Source organism: Mobula birostris, chromosome 1, assembly GCF_030028105.1.
Source record: "Mobula birostris isolate sMobBir1 chromosome 1, sMobBir1.hap1, whole genome shotgun sequence".
NCBI classification, from domain to species: Eukaryota; Metazoa; Chordata; class Chondrichthyes; order Myliobatiformes; family Myliobatidae; genus Mobula; species Mobula birostris.
In genome coordinates, this window is record NC_092370.1 from 218,000,887 (window position 1) to 218,028,034 (window position 27,148).

Sequence of the window (27,148 nt, forward strand, 5' to 3'; positions counted from 1 at the left end):
AACATTTAAAAGCCGGAACATCAAGCAGTCAGTCCTGCCTCTGTATTGGCCACAATATCATCATTCCAAATCCCGATCCATGTTCAAGAAATCCGTCAAGAAATACCATGATTGCAAATACCTCTCAGATCCCCTCACAATGTCTTCTGATCCACAAAGAATCACGATTTTTTCAGTGACTCAAATTCCCCATGCCTACGATTTTTTGATAAACCTCTTCTGTAACCTGTCTAAACCCTTTTATCTCTTTCCTAACATGCAACTTGCAGAAATGGGTACAAGACCAATTTAAGCAGCCGCTCTCCCTTAAGGAAATGGAGGTCAAATACTGGCAGCAGCTAGCTTGTGACAGAGACCACTGGAGAACGCTGATCCACAAAGCAGCCAAGAAGTTTAAGGAATCTGGGAGAGTGACTGCTGAAGAGAAGAGGAGACGCAGAAAGGCTCCTACTACCCGAACACCTACATCTCAGCTGTTCCCATGTCCCTGCTGCTCCAGAGACGGTAGGTCCAGAACTGGCCTTCACAGAAACCAACAGCCCTGCCGTCGCTCCTAAGGACTCTTCTTCCTTCCTGACTTTCGCAAGCGAAGAACCAAACATCATCAGTCACCACTTCTAAATCTGGATTGATTCTTCCTCAGCCTTCTCTGCCCCAAGGAAGACAAATCCAGCCTCCCCAGTTTCTCCTCACAACTAAAACGCTATCAGAACAGATATTCCAATGAATCACATTGCATAATCTACTACACAATCTGTCCTTCCTTAAGACATATTACTGAGCTCAACTGATGTTTACATAATTTTACAATAACTTTTCCACTCTTATTTTCCAGAGCCAAACTAATGAAAACAAGTATTATATATGTCCTTTTAACCACCTTCTCTGTCTGTGATTCTTGGACAGATACATGAAAGTCCCATGTTTTTCTTTGCTTCCAAGGGCCTTCCCCTTCCTCCAGCGTGTTGTGAGTGTTGCTTTGACCCCAGCATCTGCAGACTATTTTGTGTTCCCCTTCACTCTACCCTTACCAGCTCTCGAATTACATCACATTTTTCAGAATTAAGTTCCATCTGATATTAAGGATGCTGCCTGGTTAAGAGGTCATGCGCTATTACAAGAGGCTGGATACACCTGGGTTGTTTCCGCTGGCGCGCTGGAGGATGAGGGGAGATCCGATAGAGGTTTATAAGATTATGAGAGGCATAAATAGAGTAGACAGGGAGTATCTGCTTCCAGCGCTGAAATGCCTAACACCAGCGGGCATGCTTTGAAGGTGAGAGCAGGAGGGTTTGAAGGGGATAAGAGGGGCAAGATTTTTTACTCAGTCATGGATGCCTAGAATGTGCTGCCTGGTACAGTTGTAGAGACTAGAGGCTTTTAAGAGACACTTGGATAGGCACATGGATGCAAGGAAGATAGAGGGATATGGACATTGTGAGGGTAGGAGTGATTGGTGTTTGGGCATTTTTGATTTGCTTTTTACCTGGTTCAGCACAATACCTGTTCCTGGGCTGTACTGTTCTATGTTCTAAGCTCTATTTCACTGCTAATATTATCAAAAACAAAACTATAGTTCTATAGCCAAAGACTGCCCTCTGTACCATCAACAAACTCCACTAATTTGAGTCATCTGTGAACTTACAAATATTATCTTGTACATTGTACATTCATATCAAAGTTCTAACAAGGGTCCCAGCCCTGCTCAGTGTGGTTTACCACCAGCCACAGACTTCCAAATGCAACATCATCTACCTTCAATCACCAAGCTAATTTCAGATTCTGTTACCACTGTTCTGGATCCCATGGGCTCCAACATTTAGACAACAGACAATAGGTGCAGGAGTAGGCCATTCGGCCCTTCGAGCCAGCACCGCCATTCACTGTGATCATGGCTGATCATCCACTATCAGTATCCAGTTCCTGCCTTATCCCCATAACCTTTGATTCCACTATCCTTAAGAGCCCTATCCATCTCTTTTTTGAAAGCATCCAGAGACTTGGCCTCCACAGCCTTCTGGGGCAGAGCATTCCATATATCCACCACTCTCTGGGTGAAAAAGTTTTTCCTCAACTCCGTTCTAAATGGCCTACCCCTTATTCTTAAACTGTGGCCTCTGGTTCTGGACTCACCCATCAGCGGGAACATGCTTCCTGCCTCCAGCGTGTCCAATCCCTTAATAATCTTATATGTTTCAATAAGATCCCCTCTCAGCCTTCTAAATTCCAGAGTATACAAGCCCAGTTGCTCCAATCTTTCGACATATGACAGTCCCGCCATCCCGGGAATTAACCTTGTGAACCTACGCTGCACTCCCTCAATAGCAAGAATGTCCTTCCTCAAATTTGGAGACCAAAACTGCACACAGTACTCCAGGTGTGGTCTCACCAGGGCCCTGTACAGCTGCAGAAGGACCTCTTTGCTCTTATACTCAATTCCCCTTGTTATGAAGGCCAGCATGCCATTAGCTTTCTTCACCGCCTGCTGTACTTGCATGCTTGCTTTCAGTGGCTGATGTACAAGACGACCATTCTCCCATGTTGAATCTTGTCCAAGTGAACATCTGCAAGGACTTTGTAAGAATAATTTGACTTTTTTGAAGAAATTACTAAATTTGTCAGAGTCTTGCTTTAACAAAGTTATTGAACCTACATTTGATCGAATTCTGCATTTCAACTGTAGACTAATCCTGTCCTTCACTATTTTCCAAATAATCTCCCTGCCTGATGATAGATTCACTGCTCTGCAATTACTTGCCTTTCTCGAGTACAAGGTATCACATTCACTGACCTCCAGGCATCTGTCACCCTATACGAGCCCAAAGATGATTTGAAAATTTCTGTCAGAGCCCCACTAATCCACTATGTTAATAATATCAACAGAGATTAAGCCCTCTGACCTAATTTCAAAGACCTCAAAACAAAGAAACTGGGTGAAACCAATGCCTTTGTATTTCTGCTGTTAAAAAAAATTCAAAACTACAAAGGAGGAAAAGTGGCAATGAAATACCGGTCCCAATTTCATTATCCTCAAATTCCCTTATTTGCATACCTTGATGAAGTATACATTCAGCAAAGAATTCGAAACAGGTTTATTATCTTTGCAATTCTGCAGATTCTGGAAATCTTGAGCAAAACACACAAAATGCTGGACGAACATTTGAAACATTGCTGTTTATTCCTCTCCACAGATGCTACCCGACCTGCTGATCTCCTCCAGCATTTTGTGTGTTGTTGTTGTGAAGTCTGTTGCTTTGTGGCAACGGTACAGTGCAAGCCATTTAAAATAAAAGCAGACATCAATACCAACCTGCAGAAAGTTGCGACCGACTTGCGCGACAAATAGTTTTCCTCAGGTTTTGGAACTTCAATATATCTTTTTGTAAAATCCTTGCCTTAGAATGATGCCACTGATATCTACAGGAAAGCAGCATCCATCATCAGAGATCTCCACCACCCAGGTCATGCTCTCTGCTGCCATCAGATAGAAGGTGCAGGAACCTCAGAACTTGCACCAAGTTCAAGAACAGTTACTACCCTTCAACCATCAGGACCTTGAATAAAAGGGAATCACTACTCTCATTTGCTCCATCATTGAAGTGTTCCCACAACCAATGATCTCACATTAAGAACTCTTTTATCTCATGCTCTTGTTACTTATTGCTATTTATTTATATTTGCATTTGGACAGTTTGTTGGCTTCTGCACTCTGGCTGATGTTTCAGTAACTGTTATAGTTACTATTCTGTAGACTTGCTGAGTATGCCCACAAGAAAATGAATCTCAGGGTTGTATATGGTGACATATATGTAATTGGATAGTAAGAGTTACTTTGAACTTTGAATCATGGGTGAGCACAAGAATTAGTTTGAATGGAACTAAATCAGCCACTAGATGGCCAACAAGCCATTGAGAATCAGTGCTAAAGGGGACAGTCACAGTTCCTCACTCTGTGCTAAACCTTAAAAGCTGGTGACCGATATAGGAAAGTTACTAAAAACTGTTTTACAAAACCAAAATTAAAATTAGCACATCCCCCAGTTCCAGCACAGAACGTTAATGCTGCCTTTGTTCAATTTCACAAATACAGTAGCTTGAATAAACAAATCAGAAAGAGTCAGATGTGGCATCAACCAGATGTTCTGGGATTGCTGAGGCAGGCTTTGCACATCACTCAATTCTGAATAAACCAAGTAGAATAGAGAGTGGTGAGTGAGTGGTGGAAGGAGAGCTCAACACTATCGACGCACCTGTAAACACCACACTTGGAAACAGGGCTTTGTGGATTGGAAGGTGTAGAAGTTGGTGAGAGAGAAATATTAATCACTGCAACAGATGTGAATGAAGTCTGAAGTGATGAAGCCACGAAGTATGAAAGGCAAAACATGATCAAAGGTGAAACTTAATAAATTTAGACGAATACAGACTTTGATTAGGATCTTCACTTTTCTTTTTTTATGATCAAGCTTCAGGTGGGATCATCTAGATCAGGAGTCCCCAACTTTTTTTTTACATCATGAACCCCTACCATTAACTGAGGGGACTGTGGGCCCAAGGCTGGGAGCCCCTCATCTAGAGAGCTGGTTATGGAGAGCATTAGGTAAATTTAACTGCATTCATTTTTTATTTCAAATTGCAAAACTAATTACACTAAAGCTACTTAATTATGAGTTAGTGCACTCTGAAGGCTAATAAAGGAAGGACATGGGAAATTATTGGCATGGCCCTGGAAAGGAACAGTGATCCTCACGTAATTGGGTAGAGTGCTGCATTCTAGAAAACAGACCATATTGCAATACAGTATTCTGTAATACTGTCATTTGGACTTGCATCAAAAGACACAAGTCGAAAAGAAAAAATAACTTTGTATTTACCTTTTACCCTCAATGTCTGGAATCATAAATTTTATTCTGCACCTGAAAATTTTGGAGAGTGAATTTTGTAAGGGCAAATATTTATGACATAAACAGCTGTGGGATATGGTGGGACATTAATGTACTTGTCCAAGGATTCCAGAAGGTGGCAGCACAGGAAGACGAGATGGTGAAAAACTCATCCAGACTACATTACTTGCTCTTGTTAGCAGAAGCAGAGAATGTAAAAGCAGAGATGTTATGTCCTGACGAAGGGTCTCGGCCTGAAACGTCGACTGCACCTCTTCCTACAGATGCTGCCTGGCCTGCTGCGTTCACCAGCAACTTTGATGTGTGTTGCTTGAATTTCCAGCATCTGCAGAATTCCTGTTGTTTGATGTTATGATACATTGGTTATACCATAGCTCAGAGCAGTGTGGACGGTTCTGATCACTACACTATAAGAAAGTCATGATTGTATTTGAGAGTGCAGGCACAGGGAGAGACTGGATTTGTTTCCTTTCAGACAAAGCAAGCTAAGGAAGGACCTGATATAGCAGTATACAAAATCACGATGGGCATAGCGAAGGTAAAATTATTGGAAACTATCGCCCATAGCTGAGATACAAGAGAGACCGCAGATAGTGGAAACCTGGAGAAACTGCTAAAGAAACTCATTATCAATGGAGAGAGATGAAAAGTCGATGTTTCAGGCCAAAACCCTTCATCAGGACTGGAAAAAAAGAGCACGAAGGTCAGAACAAAAGGAAGGGGGATGAGATCCCATCTCAAAAATGTCTGAAATTAGAGGGTACAGGCATAAAAGGACTAATGGGGACCCAAAGAAGAAATCTTTCACTACAGGGTAGTTGGAATCTGGATGCACTACCTGTATGGGTGGTATAAATGGGTACTCAAAATATTTTAGTAAGATTTAGATGGGCACTTGAATTGCCAAGTCATGAAAGGTCACAGATTAAATGCGTGTAAATGACATTAGTGGTTAGCTGATGGATGGCAAGGACACAGAAAATGGATGTTTGGCTATGTCTCCTCACACAAAGCCAATTTAAATAATAGAAAAATGAAACTTATGACTATTAATTTTATTAAAATTTGTGATTTTTTATTGTTAATATCAAAATTTGACATATTAGGAGCCTCACTGCAAAGTAATTTGCTGAGTTAGATCTTTTGATCTTTGTAAGGAAATTGCATTAGTTTCAAATGGAATTTAAATAGAACTGAGCAACAAAAACTTAAACTTTAAAATATATGACAACTTCACCTAGAGAAACTTCAAGTTTAATTGTCGTTCATCATACAGCTCAAAATAAAATATTCCTCCATGGCCAAGTTGCAAACCACAGTACCATCAGCACACAGCACATAAAGTTCCGACAGCAGAAAAAAGTACGGTCACAAAAACATATACAGCCAAGGTCCTTGAGTGACATGGTCTGTAGATTGATGGTGCATGGGATGTTGTCCTGGTCCAGCTAGTCTTTCACTGAGCGAACACTGAAAGGCAGCACTGGTGGGGAGGGCTAGCCCCAAACCTTGTGCACCACTGAGGCCTCTTCTCCCTCCCACACTGCCTTGGCAACTCCTCTTCTGGGTGGCTGCAGCAGGTGACACCGCAACACAAGGGCCTGGTCCACACAGCAACTGAGGCGACACAGCTTTCCGCGCCCCTGGTTTCGCTAACGAACCAATGAACGAGACCTGCAGTATTCTACATTACCAATATTCCACAGGGACTGGCGATCAAAATACAAACGTCCAAGACAATCATTTGCACCGCTGGTTGGACCGTGCACTGCTACTTTGTGATAGCAATGGCAATTCAAACAAATAAAATACCAAGCTGGAATTAAGATGAGCAACAGCTTTATTAGGAAATGTCTTTTCTCTAATTTTATTGTAAAATATGTTCAGTTACAGATTTTGAACATCACATAATACAATCTAAGTTATTTATTAAACCTTAGTTATGCTTTTCAATCAATTAAACCATCACATACTCAAACAAAGCTTCTTTGAAAATCTGAACAAAGACAACTTTTTCCTCATGTCATATCTTAAATTACTTAATCTACATTAAGAGTCTCAGATCTAATTTGCAGTACTCAATATTTTCAGCTAACAGTCGTCATTGACTTGTCCCCAAGTAAATTCTGCCGTATTGTTGCTCAGTTCTGCATTATCTGCATGTTTGCTCTCAGTATTAGTGGCCCCTCCTCACCCTAACCATCTATTTCTGTAACTAAAAGGGAAAAATCTCTTTCCACAGTCAATTAGTTTTTGCTGTCTTTATTTTAAACTTACTGGCCCGATCTGAAAGTGTGCATGCATAAATGTTGGCCCACTGAAACGAATTGGCAGTTAGTTTGCAAAGATTATTTACCAGAATCCAACATTAAATACAAATATATAATCAAAGGCATGTAAAATTTCACTTGTGTGCACAGACAGTATTTGTTCTTGCACCAAAATAAGTGACCTAGCAAATTGGTACACTCCACAAGTGCCAAGATTAATGGTGCCTGTGAGTCAATTGATTATAGGACACAAGGCAGACAGTTCGTACACAAGGTGGTACATCTTAGCACACTTTTCCTACTTCTCCGCTTAAACAATCCAACGCATTTCTATTGAATACCACAGTGCCCTTTGCCAGGCAAACGTACCCAATAGGGAGTGCTTGCAATGTTGATAAGATGGTATAAAAAAAAAGACAAACCCAAATATATCCCTAGGTAACACAGAAATGGGTTTACTTTCAGTATCATTTACAAATCTTAAGCAGCATCAACCTCTCTCCAGCCACTATCAAAAACCCAAGAATGCCAAATTTGACAGCTGTACCCACTCTTGCAAAACGCAGTGCTGAGCAGGAATCAAATTTACATTTTCAGGTGCAGTATTAAATTGAGCAATAAATTTACTTGCTAGTCATCTAGCTTTGAACCAAGTCACTTTACAAAAGCCAAGCATATTGGAGAGCAAATTGTTGCCTTGCAATTAAATGGTACTTTTCGGAATATACATCCCCATTAATTCCTTGAAACCTGCTGTTGACATATGATACTCAATATAACTTTCAGTAACCTTTTACATTAGTATACATGTAGAAACATAGAAACATAGAAAATAGGTGCAGGAGTAGGCCATTCGGCCCTTCGAGCCTGCACCGCCATTTATTATGATCATGGCTGATCATCCAACTCAGAACCCTGCACCAGCCTTCCCTCCATACCCCCTGATCCCCGTAGCCACAAGGGCCATATCTAACTCCCTCTTAAATATAGCCAACGAACTGGCCTCAACTGTTTCCTGTGGCAGAGAATTCCACAGATTCACCACTCTCTGTGTGAAGAAGTTTTTCCTAATCTCGGTCCTAAAAGACTTCCCCTTTATCCTCAAACTGTGACCTCTCGTTCTGGACTTCCCCAACATCGGGAACAATCTTCCTGCATCTAGCCTGTTCCAATCCCTTTAGGATTTTATACGTTTCAATCAGATCCCTCCCTCAATCTTCTAAGTTCCAACAAGTACAAGCCCAGTTCATCCATTCTTTCTTCATGTGAAAGTCCTGCCATCCCAGGAATCAATCTGGTGAACCTTCTTTGTACTCCCTCTATGGCAAGGATGTCTTTCCTCAGATTAGGGGACCAAAACTGCACACAATACTCCAGGTGTGGTCTCACCATGGCCTTGTACAACTGCATTAGTACCTCCCTGCTCCTGTACTCGAATCCTCTCGCTATAAATGCCAGCATACCATTTGCCTTTTTCACCACCTGCTGTACCTGCATGCCCACTTTCAATGACTGGTGTATAATGACACCCAGGTCTCGTTGCACCTCCCCTTTTCCTAATCGGCCACCATTCAGATAATAATCTGTTTTCCTATTTTTGCCACCAAAGTGGATAACTTCACATTTATCCACATTAAATTGCATCTGCCATGAATTTGCCCACTCACCCAACCTATCCAAGTCACTCTGCATCCTCTTAGCATCCTCCTCACAGCTAACACTGCCACCCAGCTTCGTGTCATCCGCAAACTTGGAGATGCTGCATTTAATTCCCTCATCCAAGTCATTAATATATATTGTAAACAACTGGGGTCCCAGCACTGAGCCTTGCGGTACCCCACTAGTCACTGCTTGCCATTCTGAAAAGGTCCCGTTTATTCCCATGTAGTTTCTTGGGTTTTTGATAGTGGCTGAAGAGAGGTTGATGCTGCTTAAGATTTGTAAATGATACTGAAAGTAAACCCATTTCTGTGTTACCTAGGGATATATTTGGGTTTGTCTTTTTTTTTATACCATCTTATCAACATTGCAAGCACTCCCTATTGGGTATGTTTGCCTGGCAAAGGGCACTGTGGTATTCAATAGAAATGCGTTGGATTGCTTAAGCGGAGAAGTAGGAAAATGTAGTTTCCTTTATTTTAATACTTAACGTAATTGCACATTAAAGATTAATATGCTTATGGTGATACACAAAATGCTGGAAGAACTCAGCAGGTCAGACAGAATCTATGGAAATGAATAAATAGTTGACAGTTCAGGTCGAGACCCTTCTTTGGGACTACTGCTGAAAGAGGGTCTCTGCCCAAAACATCAATTGTTTTATGTGTGTTGCCTTAGATTTCTAGCATTTGCAGACTTTCCCGTGTTTATGATATACTTAGAGTTAACTTGCTATTACCACAAAATTGACAGAAAAACTTTTGTATTAGTTACATGATGCCATAAATACAGAATATACAAACTAGGAAGAGAAGTGAGTATGCTAGTTGGCCCCTCAAGTATGCTCCACCATTTAGTTTTGTGGCATATCTGATTGTAACTCCAGTTGCATTCCTGACTGCACCCTGTGACCTTTCAACCTTGCCTACAGGAAGCTACGCACATCTGCCTTATAAACTATTCACAGACTTCCAGTCACTCAGTTTTTGAGCAAGAGTTCAAAAGCACCTTACCCTGAGAGAAAACATATACCATCTGTCCTAACTGCATGACCACCTTAATTTTATTAGTGACATTTAGTTCTAGATTATCTCAGAAGAGAAATAATCCTCTCTACATTCATCCTGCCAATACCTCTCAAGAGTTTACAGTATATGATTCACTTAAATCCACAAAAGAAGCTTGATCTGTCCAATCTTTCTTCATAAGACAACTCATCCCTTCCCAATATTGGTATGGTAAATCTTTTCTGAACCAATTTCAATGCCTAAAATATTTGTCCTTAAAGACCAATATTGTACAGTACTCCAGAAAGTCTTCCATTCATGTCAATACATTACTTCTTACACATTTTAAAAAAAATACACAATAACCTCTGATGCAGCGTCTCATCAAATCCCTTCTGCAAATCCAAGTATAATGTCTTCCAGTTCCTCCTTCATCCATGATTCAATTTAATTCTTCAAAAGAACTCCAGAAGGGTCTGTACTGAGTTTGTACGTTGTTACCATGACCTCATAGGTTTCCTTCAGGTACTCTTGTTTCCTCCTATTACAAAGATGTACAGTCCAGTAGGCTAATAGGCCAAATGGGTGTAATTGTGTGGCGAGGGCTCGTTAGGCCAGAGTGGCCTGTTACCATACTATGTCTCCAAATAATTAAAATTAATAAATACCTATGACTTTGCCTGATTCCCTTGTTTTTTTAAATAAGTGTTCTCCTACAGCAGGTTTAAAATAATAGCTTCTAACATTTTCAGTATGGCAGACATTAACTGGCCTGTAGTTTTCTCTTTTCCACTTTTCTCACCTTTTGAATAAGAGTTGCATTTGATGTTTTCCAGTTTAATACAATCTTTTCTGAATCCTGAAAATTTTTTAAATTAAAGTCAACTATGCCACCAGCTAATTTTTTTTTTAAAAGACGAAGATTGATATTTCTCAGGACTAGACAGTCCGCTCCTCTGATAATTTGCTTTCCTCTATTGTAATTTTCTTGAATTTCCCCCTTCTCTCTGATTCCTGTTTTCCGCTATTTATGGACATGATTCTTCTGTACCTCCTTGCTGTCCATTGTTAATTCTGCAGAGGGAGCATTCTTCATCTCTATAATTAAGCAATAAAAGATACACAAACATTTTGAAATGTTTTGTTTTCGACTATATTCTGCTTACATGCTGCTACATGCTTCTGAAGCTGTTGCAAGTAAGCTTTTCGTTGCACCTGTTCATTCATGCACATGACAATAAACTCGACTTTGACTTGACATTCAAACACAAGACCCCACCAGGGCTTGATGAATAAATGTTTTAACTCATTGGAGAGTCACCAACTTGGTGACGTAACTACAAAATAAGACCATAAGACATAGGAACAGAATTAGGCCATCTGGTCCATCAAGTCTGCTCCACCATTCCATCATGGCTGATCCTTCCCCCGCCCCCATCCCCACTCCTCACCTTTCACCCCATAACCTTTGATGCCATATCCAACCCAGAATCCATCAAGCTCTGCCTTAAAGTACACCCAGTGACCTGGCCTCCACAGCTGCCTGTGGTAATAAATTCCACAAATTCATCACCTTCCGGCTAAAGAAATTCCTCCACATCTCTGTTTTAAGTAGATGCCCTTCTATCCCAAGGCTGTGCCCTCTAGTCCTGGACTCCTCCACCATGGGAAACATCCTTTCCATATCTACTCTGTATAGACCCTTCAACATTCGAAAGGTTTCAGTGAGATTCCGCCCCCCCCATCCTTCCAAATTCCAGTGAGTACAGACCAGAGCCATCAAATGCTCCTCATATGATAACTCTTTCATTCCCAGAGCCATCCTTGTGAACCTCCTCTGAACTCTCTCCAATGCCAGCACATATTTTCTTAGATGAGGAGCCCAAGATTGATCACAATACTCAAGGTGAGGCCTCAGCAGCGCCTTATAAATCCTCAGCATCACATCACTACTCTTCTACCTTAGACCCCTTAAAATGAATGCGAACATTGCATTTGCCTTTCTCACCACAAACTTGACATACAAGTTAACCTTTATGATGTTCTGCACAAAGACTCCCAAGTCCCCTTGCATCTCAGATTTTTGGATGTTCTCCCTATTTAGAAAATAGTCTGCATATTTATTTCTTCTACCATTCTCCTAACCTAAGTCCTTCCTCAAACTACCTGTTTCCTCAACACTACCTGCCCCTCCACCAATTTTCGTGTCAACTGCAAACTTGGCAACAAAGCCATCTTTTCCATCTAAGTCATTGATATGCAGCATAAAAAGAAGTGGTCCCAACACCAACCCCTGCGGAACACCACTAGTCACTGGCAGCCTACCTGGAATGAATCCTTTTATTCCCACTTGTTGCCTCCTAGCGAGCCAATGCTCTAACCATGCCAGTAACTTTCCTGTAATACCATGGGTTCTTAACTTGATAAGCAGCCTCATATGTGGCACCTTGTCAAAGGCCTTCTGAAAGTCCAAATATACAACATCCAATGCATCTCCTTTATCCATGCTACTTGTAATCTCCTCAAAGAATTCCAACAAGCTCGTCAGGCATGATTTTCCCTTAAGGAAACCATGCTGACTGTGTCCTATTTTGTTCTCTGTCACCAAGTACTCCACAACCTTATCCTTAACAATTGACTCCAACATCTTCCCAACCACTAAGGTCAGGCTAACTGGTCTATAATTTTCTTTCTGCTGCCTTCCTCCTTTCTTAAAGAGTGGAGTGACATTTGCAATTTTCCAGTCCTCTGCCAGAGGCCAAAGATTTTTGAAAGGTCATTACTAATGCCTCCACAATCTCTACCGCTTTCTTTTTCAGAACCCTAGGGTGCAGTTCATGTGGCCTGGATGACTTATGTGCCCTTAGGTCCTTCAGCTTTTTGAGACTTTCTCCCTTGTAATAGTAACTGCACCCACTTCTCTTCCCTCACACCCTTCAACACCTGGTACACTGCTGGTGTCTTCCACAGTGAAGACTGATGCAAAATAAGAGACTGTTCATATAAAATTACGACACATATAAATGTCTTCTCTCAGAGGGTAGTGAATCTCTGGAACTCTGTCCCCAATGGTAGCAGAGGGCAGATAGTTAGACATGTTTAAGGCAGATATTCAGAAATTGAGGTTTATGGTGAACTGGAACAGAAGAGGAGATGAGCCCAGCATGGATCAATCAGCCTTAATCACATTTAATGACACGGCAAGCTTTTGAGCAGCAAGCTATTATGAGTTCTTAGTCTATGATCTGAGTTAAATGCAGTCTATAATCTGAGTACCTGAGTTCTTAGTCAATGATCTAGGAGTTAAATGCAGGTATGTAACTGGACTGAATGAAGGTTTAGGTCTATGCTGCATAATCTGAGTCACAACTAGACAGAGACAGCTATACATGCTGTAAAGCCCTCTCCTGAAAGTGTAAGGAAGAGCCCTCTGTGGTGGCCCCTATACAGAGGACCCAAGGGGTGAATGACTACGTAGGTGAGAGTAGAGGGCTCTACTCTCAGAATGCAGTAAGAAACAATAGAACTTGGGTTCTTAAGCAAGAATTCAAGTATCTTTTGTAATGCACTATGATATGAATTAAAAGTGAAAGTCATTGTAAACTCAAAACGTGGAATGCAAGTTTTATCAACAATTCTTTGCAAAAACTTCTAAAATTTTTGCGAAGTGCAAATACAGATTTTTCCCAATATCTGCAATAAATAGCACAGAGTGGGTGGGCACAGGAGTACACTCAGCTAGAGACTCATCCCTCCAAGATGCAGCACAGAGCGTCATAGGAAGTCATTCCTGCCTGTGGCCATCAAACTTTACAACTCCTCCCTTGGAGGGTCAGACACCCTGAGCCAATAGGCTGGTCCTGGACTTATTTCATAATTTACTGGCATAATTTACATATTACTATTTAACTATTTATGGTTTTATTACTATTTATTACTTATGGTGCAACTGTAATGAAAACCAATTTCCCCCGGGATCAATAAAGTATGACTATGACTATGACTCTCAGCTGCAAAGCAGAAATGAGGTGTCAGGAAACTTGAGGCAGATGTCAGCAACTGTTCCAAAAGCTATGGAAACAATCTATTTAAAGAAACATAGAAGCATTTTTTCTAGTTGGTTCCCAAGCCTGTAATATTATCTATTTGATTTCTCTCCAGCCCATCCCACCTACTATCACCCAAAGGAATATCAGATAATGTTTGAGTATCAGCCAGAGCAATATTCATTTAATACCAGATAACATTAACTGGTTTCTCTTTCCACAATGCTGCTTGTTGTGCTCAGTTCTTTCAACATTTCTGCTTGGGTCAGTATTGGGTGCGCTTCTTTTTACATTGTATGTCCATGATCTGGATGTCAGAACTGATGGTTTTTTGACCAAGTTTGCGGACAATACAAAGATGGGTGAAGGCACAGGTAGTGTTGAAGAGCTGCAAAAGGACTTCGATTAGGAGAACGAGCAATAAAGTGGCAGATGGAATACAGTGTTGGGAAGTGTATATGGTCACACACTTTGGAAGAAGAAAAAACGGACTGTTTTTGAAAAGGAGAGAAAATTCAAAAATCTGAGGTGCAAAGGGACTTGGGAGTTCTCATGCAGGTTCACTAAATGTTAACTTGCAGGTTGAGTCAGTGGTGAGGAAGGCAAATGTAACCTTACCATTCATCTCAAAAGGACTACAGTATAAAAGCAAGGATGTAATGCTGAGGCCTTATAAGACACCAGTGAAGTACTGTGCAACATACACAAAATGCTAGAGAAACTCAGCAGGCCAGGCAGCATCTACAAAAAGAGTACAGTCAACGTTTCGGACGAGACCCTTCGGAAGGACTGGAGAAAAAAAGATGAGGAGATTTAAAAGGTGGAGGAAGGGGAGAGAGAAACACAAAATGATAGGTGAAGGATGAAGTAAAGAGCTGGGAAGTTGATTGGTGAAAAAGACAGAAGGCAATGGAAAAATGAAAGGGGGGAGGAGCACCAGAGGGAGGAGTTGGGCAGGCAAGGAGAGAAGGTGAGAGAGGGAAATGGTGAAGAAGGGTGAATGAGTGCATTACCCGAAGTTTGAGAAATTAATGTTCATGCCATCAGGTTGGAGGCTACCCAAAAGGAATACAAGGTGACGTTCCTCCAACCTAAGTGTGGCCTCATCACAGCAGTGGAGGGGGCCATGGATGGACATAATCGGAATGGGAATGGGAGGTGGAATTAAAATGGGTGGCCACTGGGAGACCCCGCTTTTTCTGGCAGATGGAGCATAGGTCTCCCAATCTACGTCAGATCTCACCAATACACAGGAGGCCACACCGGGAGCACCCAACACAGTATATAACCCTAACAGACTCACAGTGAAGTGTCGCTCACCTGGAAGGACTGTTTAGGGCCCTGAATGGTAGCAAGGGAGGAGATGTAGGGACAGGTGTAGCACTTGTTCCGCTTGCAAGGGTAAGTGTCAGGAGGGAGATCAGTCGGGAGGGACAAATGGACAAGGGAGTCACATAGGGAGTGATGCCTGTGGCCAGCAGAAAGTTCTTCTTTATTAGTCTTCTTATTGATTTAAAAGAAACATAAGTTCAAACAAGAGGAGAATTATTATATATATCAATCAATACAAACAGATTAGGATAGACATCATCAAAATCATACATATTGTTAAGCTAGTGTACGATACATAATAAAAAAAACAGCGATTCTCCTCTTATCAGTTCATGAAAGAAAAAAACTGAATTTTAAATGAAAAAAAACACTACATTATATAAAAAAAAACAAAAAAGGGACTGGGCAGTCCATTTTGAGGATACAACAAAAAAAAAGACTTTCTGATCAAATCTAAAACTTCAGAAAAAAAAATTGGAAGAGTAATAAATCAACTTAAATGAAAATATTGGATAAAAAGTTGCCAGATTTGCTCAAATTTAAAGGATGTATCAAATGTCCGACTTCTTATTTTTTCTAAACTTAAACGGGACATAATGGAGGAAAGCCAATAAAAGACCATAGGTGGATTAGAATCCTTCCACTTCAACAAAATGGCTCTCCTAGCCAATAAAGTCGAAAAGGCTATCATACATTGAGCCGAAACAGGAATATTTCCTGTTTCCGATGGAATAATCCCAAAAATTGCCGTAAGCAAATTAGGTTGCAGATTCAGATCCAAAACTTTTGTTAGCATTTTAAAAACATCTCTCCAAAAGTTATCTAGCTTTATACAAGACCAAAACATATTACATCTATCACACATAGGATTGATAGTGGGAAAAATACGCGCTAGTTTATCCTTTGACATATAGGCCCTACGCACTACCTTGAACTGTATCAAGGAATGACGGGCACAAATAGATTAACCAAATGAAAAATTTTACTCCATTGATTATCTGAAAATGACTCTTGAAATTCCAATTCTCAAACACGTTTAATTTTATCATTAGATATTATTCGTGAGTTCAATAACCTTTTATAAATTATAGCTATCAACCCTTTTTGAAATGGTTTAAACTGAAAGAGAGCATCTGTCATATTAGGTGGATAAGCAGAAGGGTAATTTGGCTACAAACCACGTAAAAAAATTCCTAATTTGTAAATATCTAAAAAAATGTACATTAGACAAATCATACTTATCCACTAACTGAGAAAAAGACATTAAACAGTCCCCTAAAAACAAATCTGAAAGTTATTTCCTTAGTTTTCCAAGTCAAAAAGGCCTTATCCAAAATTGATGGTTTAAAAAAATAATTGAGATGGATATTACTAGAAAGAATAAAACTATTTAACTCAAAAAAATCTACAAAACTGAAACCAAATTCTTAATGTACGTTTAATAATGGGATTAAAATCTTGTCTACCAATCTTAGAAAACAAAAAGGGAAGGGGAGCTCCCAGTAAAGAGGCCAAAGAGAATCCTTTCTCCAAGTTCTCCTCCAATTCCAACCAGGAAGGACATTCATGTATATCTGAATCATGAATCCAAAAAGTAATATATCAAATATTAATTGCCCAGTAGTACATTCTAAAATTAGGCAAAGCCATACCACCATCCTTTTTTAATTTCTGCAATAAGGGTTTACTCAATCTAGGATTTTTATTGTTCCAAATATAAGATTATAGAATCTATTCTGTCAAAGAACTTTCTAGGAACAAAAGAAGGAACTGCCTGAAATATATATAAGAATTTCAGTAAAACTATCATTTTAATAGCATTAATTTGACCTATTAATAATATTGTCATAGGCGACCATTTAGAAAGTATTTGTTTGGTGTAGTCAATTAATGGAAAAAAATTATATTTATAGAGATCGTTAAAATTTTTAGTAATTTTAATACCAAGATAGGTAAAGCAATTTTTAGCAATACTAAAAGGTGCTTGATGATTTGGATCCGAGTAATTATTAATAGGAAATAACTCACTTCTATATAAATTTACTTTATACCCAGAAAAACTACTAAATTCAGAAAATATAGGTAACACAGAGGGAATAGATTTCCTAGGATCTGAAATATAAACTAACAGGTCATCTACATGTAATGAAACCTTGTGCATTTTGTCCCCTCTCTTAATACCCTGAACAGTGTTAGAATCTCTAAGAGCAGTAGCAAGGGGTTCTAAGGCCAAGTTAAATAATAAAGGGCTAAGAGGACATCCCTGTCGAGTACCCCTATATAATCTAAAATAGGGAGATTTTTGATTATTAGTTATAACTGCAGCCATAGGGGCATGATAGATCAGTTTAGTCCAGGAAATAAATCCCAGGCCAAGATTAAATCTTTCCAAAACCTCAAATAAGTAAGACCACTCCACCCTATCAAAGGCTTTCTCTGCATCAAGAGAAACAACACATTCAGATTCTTTAGATGGAGAAGAATTAATGATATTTAATAATCTTCAAATATTAAAATGCGAATATCTATTTTTAATAAATCCAGTTTTGTCATTGGAAATAAGAGTAGGTAAAATACTCTCAAGTCTATTAGCGCGGCCAGCAGAAGGCTGGGGTGTGGGGGTGGGGGGAGAGATGTGCTTGGTGGTGGGATCCTGTTGGAGGGGGCAGAAGTCTTGGAGAATTGTGCGCTGGATTTGGAGAGTGGTACCACCCACCACCACCTGCCCTCTGTCTCCTCCACCAATCAACTTCCCAGCTCTTTACTTCATCCCTCCCCCTCCAGGGTTCACCTATCACCTCGTGTTTCTCTCTCCCACTCCCCCACCTTTTAAATCTACTCCTCAGCTTTTTTTCTCCAGTCCTGCAGAAGAGTTTCAGCCCGAAACGTCGACTATACTCTTTTCTGTAGATGCGGCCTGGCTTGCTGAGTTCCTCTAGTGTAGGTGTTGCCCGGATTTCCAGCCATTTGCAGATTTTGTCTTGTTTGTGACAGGGTTAAACGAAATTGGTGTGATCTTTCATTGAATTCTATTATGGATTTATTGAGTATGCCTGCAAGAAAATGAATCTCAGGTTTGTACATGATAATAAATTTACTTTGAACTTTCAGTTTCATAGGTTCTTGATTACTGAGGGTGTCAAAGGTTACGGGGAGAGGGCACCAGAACTTACAGTGAACCCGTGTTGCTGGCTTTAGGCTAACTACTACACTACTATGCTGCCCATTACTTGGGCTTCTCTTAACTTTGGACTGGTGAGAAAAAAATGCATCAAGCAAAACTATATTCATCAAGAGGGTAGTATTTTAAAGAGTACTTATTGTAAACCATGAGATTTTGCTTACATGTTTCAAGTTTACATTTGAGTGCCCAATCATGTTTTAACTATTGCAATGACACAAAGGGATCATGTTCAGCAGAAAGATGATCTTTGCATCAAATTGAGTGGAATGACAGAAGTCACATGGAGCTTATATGCGGCCAGTCCATCCACAGAATATTAACTTGTTTCAGTGGCAAGGAAGGGGAAAGAAAGTTTTTGCAAATGAGTCACTATCAGCAATTTGCTGGTATTGTCAAGGTGTCAATCTTAACACATCTCACGTTTCAAATTGGGCTCAGGTATCTTCGGTACAACATTTAATGGAATTCCCATCTGCTGAAAGTGGACATATTAATAGATACAGTATTTATACTTGAATTCTCATGGCTAACGTATTAACTACACTCTAAATGCCTTACATTTATATAAGCACGTTTAATGGCTTACAACATCTCAAGGTGCTCTTCAATCCTCAAAGCCTGTCACCCAACTGAAGGGAAAGTTTCAAGGTCGTAGGTAAAAGCTTGGTTAACAAGGTGGATTCCGAGGATCTTAGCAGAAGCGGTTCGGTTGGGGTGGGGTGGGGGGGGGTGTCAAATGCTGATTTGGTTCACAGTGCAAATAGAACTTTAGGAATTCTATTGCTACAGATCCCCTAATAATTTAAACTTGACGTCATGTTCCTATTTAATTGTTTTGACAAAATTGACTTAATTTTCTCATCTATTAAATATCTCCTAAAACAAATTTAAAGCTTCTCGTTAGATATCATTCCCGAACAGGTCGGCAGTGCACCGAGCGATGGTTTGTAGAAACGACAAATTCACACTTCCAGACCAGACCAGACCTCGCCTGTCATTCGCAGCCCATCTGTTTCAGCCAACATCTCCGCCCCTCTGTGGTACGTGATCACAGGCACTTGCCTCCCCAGGGCAGCAGACAACAAGGAACAGCCAGAACCGCTCGTATCGCTCGTCAGCTCAAGCCAAATCATGCCTACGTGCTGAAACGCATGGTACGACTGCAAATAATAACTTTGCTCAATAACCAAGGGGAGTGTCTAAATATGAGAGATGGACGAAATTCAACGAGTGGATTGTGTTATAGGTACCGTTAGAGCAGTTAGTAATTTCAGCAGTGGAAATTGCTAAGGATTTGGGAATACATTTGAAAATGACGTTCGTCAGAAATCCACGATTCAATCCAAGGGCAGTAACCTAATACATAATCGATAAGAACAGAAAATCGACGTTCAATGGCAGTTTTAAAAGCAGGGGTAGGGTTCAGAGTCCTTGCAGCAATGAAAGGCACCGCAATATCCAGTTTCCCTTCCAGGAATGAATGTTTTGCGACATCGAGCAAGAGCATAAACTTTGGAAAACTCTTCCACGCGCAGCCCAGTAAACCACTATGAGGATTCCAATTTCCCCACGCCAGGTAGTGACAGGTTCCACGAGATCTGGACCATCTCTGGTGGTATCTTAACAGCATTTACTATTGGCTGTGCACGTTTTCCTTGAAAACAAGCTTCAGTCCAGATACCGCCAAAAGACGGGCGTGGACCAATGCAGCGGGGGATCAACGAGTGACAGGAAGGACACTAACTCTGATGGAAGGATATGAAATCAGGTGTGGGAGCCACGTGTTACATGTCAAAATACAAGATCAAATGAGTTACAAAGAGAGAATGAAATAATCTGTCACTGAAGAAATAACTTTAAATTAATAAAAGTGCAATTTGAAAAAAAATAATCTCCAACTAAAACCTCAGTATTGAGACTCAGATTCAGAATTATTTGTCACATGTACATGGAAACATACAGTGAAGTGCATCATTTGTGTTAACGATCAGCACCCCCAAAGATGTGCTGAAGGCAGCCTGCTGTTTCACCACACATTCCTGTGCCAACATAGCATGCCCACAGTGTTCCACAGAACACAAGCAGCAACAACAAGACAACAGCCAAACAAGCCCCTTTCCTATCCGTCCACTAACCCTCCAATGCAGGCCTCCGACTCCAGGACAGACCACCTCCAGCCAGCCTCCAAGTCCTCCAGGGCTCCATACATAAAACAAGTTTATGTAACCAGGGGGCTAATGTGACCAACACTTTCCCATGCCATCCCAAGTGTTCTTCATTTGCTATAGCCTGATAACGAGGAATGAGATTTTCTTTGCCATAGGTTTGGGACTACAGATATTAACATTTGGTCAAAGCAGAAAACGGCGATTGCAAAATCCAGCTGCTGGCCAAGGCATTTCATAAAAGTTCGCCTTCTTAGCAAACAATCTATGATCGCTTGCATTTTAGGAAATGCATTATTAGGATGCATTAGGATTACATTAGGAGGGTATAAGACATCACCTGCAATATGTAGCATTAAAATAAAACCCAGACTAGATGAAAGAGAGATGGGGACAGGGAGATAGGGGCAGCAGCAAGCTTTCACTGAAAAAGCATGTCAATTTATTGGATCCTGACACAGTACAACAGTTTACATGGTACGTTCCTGGTGATCTGGGGAGGCTCAAAGTCACTTGCAGGTGACCTTGTAACTCTGCATCCACCCAACCATCAGGTTAGTCTCCCATCTAAAACATAGCATCTCAGATAATCCACCATTTGGCAAATGAAACTGCATTCCCAATTCTTGAAGGAGTTGGAACTTTATTGCATAACTTTCTGACTTAGGGATGAAATGTGACATCTTAAGCAAACTGAAGGTTAAAACATAAAAGGTTGAGATTAATATATAAACAAACGCAGGTTCAAGGTACACCCCCAGCCTCTAACCTCTCCACCTACACCCCCAGCCTCTAAAACCTCTCCACTGACACCCCCAGCCTCTAAAACCTCTCCACTGACACCCCCAGCCTCTAAAACCTCTCCACCGACACCCCCAGCCTCTAAAATCTCTCCGACACCCCCAGCCTCTAAACTCTCTCCACCGACACCCCCAGCCCCTAACCTCTCCACCGGCACCCCCAGCCTCTAAAACCTCTCCACCGACACCCCCAGCCTCTAAAACCTCTCCACCGACACCCCCAGCTAAAACCTCTCCACCGACACCCCCAGCCTCTAAACCCTCTCCACCGACACCCCCAGCCTCTAAACCCTCTCCACTGACACCCCCAGCCTCTAACCTCTCCACCAACACCCCTAGCCTCTAAACCCTCTCCACCGACACCCCCAACCTCTAACCTCTCCACCGACACCCCCAGCCTCTAAACCCTCTCCACTGACACCCCCAGCCTCTAAACCCTCTCCACTGACACCCCCAGCCTCTAATCCCTCTCCACTGACACCCACAGCCTCTAACCTCTCCACCGACACCCCCAGCCTCTAAAACCTCTCCACCGACACCCCCAGCCTCTAAAACTCTCCACTGACACCCCCAGCCTCTAAACCCTCTCCACTGACACCCACAGCCTCTAACCTCTCCACCGACACCCCCAGCCTCTAAAACCTCTCCACCGACACCCCCAGCCTCTAAAACTCTCCACTGACACCCCCAGCCTCTAAGATCTCTCCACCGACACCCCCAGCCTCTAACCTCTCCACCTACACCCCCAGCCTCTAACCTCTCCACCTACACCCCAGCCTCTAAAACCTCTCCACTGACACCCCTAGCTAAAACCTCTCCACCGACACCCCCAGCCTCTAAAACCTCTCCACTGACACCCCCAGCCTCTAAAAATGTGTGTTGCTTGAAATTCCAGCATCTGCAGATTTCCTTGTGTTCAGGTTCAAGGTTCCAAGTTAGGCAAAGTTTATTGATTCTGACATTATGAAATCCAAGGAAAAATGCAATAACATTAGTTACACTGGTTACTTGGAGAACTGTGTTCATTTCTGGTCCCCTCACTATAGGAAGGATGTGGACACTATAGAAAGAGTGCTGAGGAGATTTACAAGGATGTTGCCTGGATTGGGGAGCATGCCTTATGAGAATAGTTTGAATGAACTTGGCCTTTTCTCCTTGGAGCAACGGAGGATGAGCAGTGACCTGATACAGGTGTATAAAATGAGAAGCATTGAGCATTTGGCTAGACAGAGGCTTTTTCCCAGGACTAAAATGGCTAACACAAGTGGGCAGAGTTTTAAAGCGATTGGACGTAGATACAGAAGGGATGTCAGAGGTAAGTTTTTCACACAGACAGTGGTGGGAGCTTGGAATGGGCTGCTGGCGACTGTGGTGGAGGAGGATACAATAGGGCCTCTTAGATAGGTACATGGAGCTTAGAAAAATAGAGGGTTATGCGCTAGGGAAATTCTAGGCAGTTTCTAGAGTAGGTTACATGATCGGCATAGCATTGTGGGCCGAGGGGCCTTTAATATGCTGTAGGTTTCTATGTTCTAACAAATAAGATACCTGACATAATGGCACTCTGCAGAAGCCGAAGATGTAGAAACCATTCAGTCTGTCCAGCCTGTCCTGGCATTCAGTCCAATTATGGCCTGCTAATACCTTAACTGTACTTATCCATGCCTCCATAGACTTGGGTTATTAAATATAGTCACTCACACTTCCAACTAACCCAAAATCCTACTACTCTGAGAAAGTGCCAGATTTCCACAACACTATTTCAACTCTAAGTAAACCAGATTCATTTAAGTATACTTCCTTCTGGTGCTGCTGCCCCTTATTTTCTGCTACTTATCTATTTAATACTGGTTTTCTATTACTGCCTTGTTTTTATCTACCGCTTTATTTAATTGTCTGAGAGGAAGCCAAACAAAGTTTCATTGTACTTATATATAATTACAGTAAAGATCATTCAAACTACATTTTTCCATCTATAGATACTCTAAACGTGCCTACTTTATTAAAGATCTTGCATTCTTCTACAAATACAAAGAAGTCTGTGAATTTTAGATTTCACAAAAACGTAACCACTTACAACCCTAATTGGTGATTGATAATTGATACAAAGCTAGAATACCTTGTCTAGGCCAGAATGCCAATTCAATACCTGAACCTTGTACTTCATTAGAGATCTAACCAATGCTCCCTAGTGTTGAAACCTCAGAAGATACATATTCCAAATAGGTTGGACTAAAGTTTAAATTATAGTTTGTACCAATGTTTTAATGTTAAGTGCTCTGGCACACAATTCCCTTTGTTCCTCATTCCCAAAGAGGAAAATATTTTAATGTTTACCTTTGAGTACAGTGTGGGTAATACCACATGTGGCCAATGAAAACCATTTGCACACTTTTGACCATCCACTTTACTTGTGTAAATTGCCATTCCAAGCTCTGAATTTCATTTTGCCCTGTCTGGCTTCATCTATTGATTTGGACATGTTATATTGCTCCATCTAAATCTATTAACACTAACCCAGTAGGTCCTTTGTAGATATTAGTATCACAGTTATTGCATCCCTGTAACCTTACTCTCTACCACTGACTTCCATAACATGTACCAGCCGACATTCTCAATTCACACTTTCATTTCTGTTAAAATTATTTGCATGATCATTAGTAACTGAGTTTTGCAAGTCCACGGAAAGACTACCACCAAAAATTAATTTCAATCACCTTGAAAAAAAATATCGGCAATCAATGATTAACTTGTACTTTTCCATGAGGTCATAGTGTTCAGAATACACTCACCGAAAAACTATCTGTGTATCCATGGCATCAAACTGTCATGAAGAGCACTGGATATTTAAGAATAGAATTGACGTTGCACATAAGCATTCATTTATATCATTAGCCCAAGCTAGATTCTTCACTCATTGTCAATAACAGATGGAAGAACTGGATTTCAACAACTGACATCCAGGAATGAAGATCACCAGTTGTGTGATTTTACAGAACTTGTGTGGTCCTTAAGCAACATTCATGAAAGAAAGGATGTCAAAGATCACTAAAAAGAGAATGACAATTCATCCCAGGGTCTTTGAGCATTTACAGCTTACTTAGTACAATTCCTTCCACACAAAACATGAGAATGATATTAATATTCACCAATATGTTCTAAGAAATATTTGATTGTATGGTGATCTGCATCAGGGTGAATAGATATGACTTTCCAGTTACAATTTTTTCACTAACCTACAATTAGATGAATGAAGAAACATTAACGAAATCACTGGGCTCCTTATTAATCATTCTCACAATACATTTATACTGTAGTTTTCGAATATCCATGATACAATGAAAGGATTCTAACTTTTCACCACAGATCCATTCAAATATAATCTACCACAATCACAAAACCAAATTCCAGTAACAGAACAGCATAAATGATCATTTATAAAATAACTGGCCACTTTAAAATTTCACATAATTCATCAACGTTTTGTTTGTACACAGCTTGCAATATGAACCAACCACGGACATGGAAACAACATAACCATCTCACCTTTTCTCTTCGGACTACGCATTTAACCCCAATTCCCAATGAACTCTAGATTTAAAATCTGTATCATGAACCTCAGTCAACAGATCATTGTATCACACATTTCTCGTTGCTAATACATTAAAAACTAAACTTCCAATATAGTATAAGATAAGCATTCATTACTTCTAGCGAGGATGGGCATAGATAAGAAGGGGCCATGGAAAACTCATTCCACTGTGATTCTGGTACCGGCGGCGCGGGTAAATTGAAGCACTGAATTACATTACTTACCTTGTTCAGTTTTAACAAAATGCAACGGGTTTGGAGGGGGGGAAACGAAGCATTTGAAAGGAGATACAATTTACGCCGAAAACAAGAATGCATTTTCTTATCATGCTACTCACAGCGAAGTTTAACAACTAATACTCAGCAGGGCTCTCGACTGGTAGCTTGCTGTTGCACATACTAACCAATCACTTCGCAGAATGGGCCATCTGCAAGAACGACGACCAATCATATTTACTTACGCCTACCATTCGCCAGGAGGGGCACTCAATTCCGCCAATCACACCAAAACAAGTGCGGCAAACTGAGGTTGAAGAGACCAATCAAATCGCAGCGACACCGTATATCAACAAGAGCACGGGGCTGTTGCCGGAGTGTACCGGTAAACCCGGGTCCGGGTGGTATATTACCAGATGACCACACTGGATATCTGAACCACACCCTGATTTTGCTCGATAGGAGTGGGGGAAGAAATGGCGGAAATTGCACCATTAAAAACGTGCATTCTGTGACGGCCGTGCAAGTCTAACAAAACAATTTCACGTACGTTTTACTATTACGTGTATTGCATTACTATTCACTATGACTACTTACTTTCACTTTTTCAACATTGTTGCCTCTGCATTGTTTCAAGCCTGACAGCCATGCTATCTCACGAAAATCCCACAGACTCGCTAAACAAGCCCTTGCGTAATTTCATTTGTGGTCTCTTTACTTAAGCTACTGTACTTGCTGTTAGGAGTGCAGAGAAATATCCCTTCACGGGTTCCGGGAATAACCAGTTGCCTGTACAAAGAGAAAGTCAGTGGGCTGAGTCTGCTGGAACTATTTTAGGGCTTGATTGGCTGCATACAGGGAGGATGTTTCGTTTTGACCGAGGTTTCTAGAACCAACCGTCATGATTTTAAAGTAAGAGATAGTTCATTTAGTTCTGAGATAAAGAAGAGTCTCTTCATTGATTTGTGAACCTTTCGGTTTCTCTCCAAATGCAGGTTCAGTTATCGTACTCATTCAAAACACAGATCAGCTAATTTCAGAACATTGAGGGAATCAGGCAGTATGGTGTGGAAAATGGCATTGCAATTGAAAAATTAAGTGTGATCTTTCTATTTCATACCGATGTCCTTATGTTTACTGTGTAAGAAGCTAAAGGTATAGCGAGCAGAACGTGAGTGAGAAGTGGGAGTAAGTTCAGGCAACTAGAAACTCAGGATCATCCTTGACAATTGGACGGTCCTGCTTCCAATTCGCAAGGATGATGAAAATTAATGAGTTTATTATGAAAGAAGTTTGTTTTGTTTAAGTCCATCGCCCAGACTGGAGCATAGGCTGCCCACTGCAACTCGCCAGAGTCCTCTGTCCTGGGCTAGTCTTTCAAGTTGTCCCCAGATGTAACCCATCTACATAAAGATCCTTCCTCTCCCAGGGCTGAGATCTTTGGAGCTTCTGTTGGCATTTCTCTAGCTCTGGGCTTTTACAGAATGGGGTTTTTGATCCTATGCTTAACCTTCCTTCTTTTGCAGCTGGGCTTGGGACTATGCATAGCGGAGTTAAAGTTTATTTTGATATATAAAAAATCCTTGAAAATTGTTCTGCAAGGTGATCACCCAGCTTGCACCTGCACTCTACAATGTGAAGCACACCACATTGTGAGCACTGAATACAGTGTCCAAAATTGGAAGAATATCAGTGAATCACTGCCTCACCCTGATGAAAGGAATGTGCAGATCTCTAAATGGTGGGAAGGGAGAGGTGAAAGGGTTCTTATTGTATATTTCCTATTTGCATTGGAAAATGCTTGGAGAAGGGAAATTACTGTTGGTGGAGATGAAAGGAGTAAATCAGAGCTGTGCAGAGGGAATAATCTTTTTGAAATGTCGTGATAGGTGATGGAAGGAGAGTATGATGAAACTGTTGGTATTTTCATATCAATAATGTACAAGATGACACCGATTAATCATGAATATTTGC

The 27,148-nt window shown here is 40.9% G+C and overlaps 1 protein-coding gene and 1 long non-coding RNA gene across 3 annotated transcripts in view; one reads left to right on the forward strand and one right to left on the reverse strand.

The window, feature by feature from the left end:
• The window catches only part of LOC140204748 (uncharacterized), a 68,723-nt gene extending 43,362 nt beyond the window's left edge, over positions 1–25,361 (reverse strand). The window contains exon 1 of one of the 2 annotated variants that reach the window (XR_011887699.1): positions 25,184–25,361. This is a non-coding gene — a long non-coding RNA (uncharacterized lncRNA). The remainder of the gene's footprint in view (positions 1–25,183) is intronic. The other variant, XR_011887697.1, reaches the window with a different exon arrangement.
• A 178-nt stretch (positions 25,362–25,539) lies between these two features.
• snapc1b (small nuclear RNA activating complex, polypeptide 1b) overlaps positions 25,540–27,148 on the forward strand; it is a 39,442-nt gene continuing 37,833 nt past the window's right edge. Inside the window, exon 1 of the mRNA XM_072271495.1 lies at positions 25,540–25,720. The gene's annotated coding sequence lies outside the window, so the exon portion shown is untranslated. The remainder of the gene's footprint in view (positions 25,721–27,148) is intronic.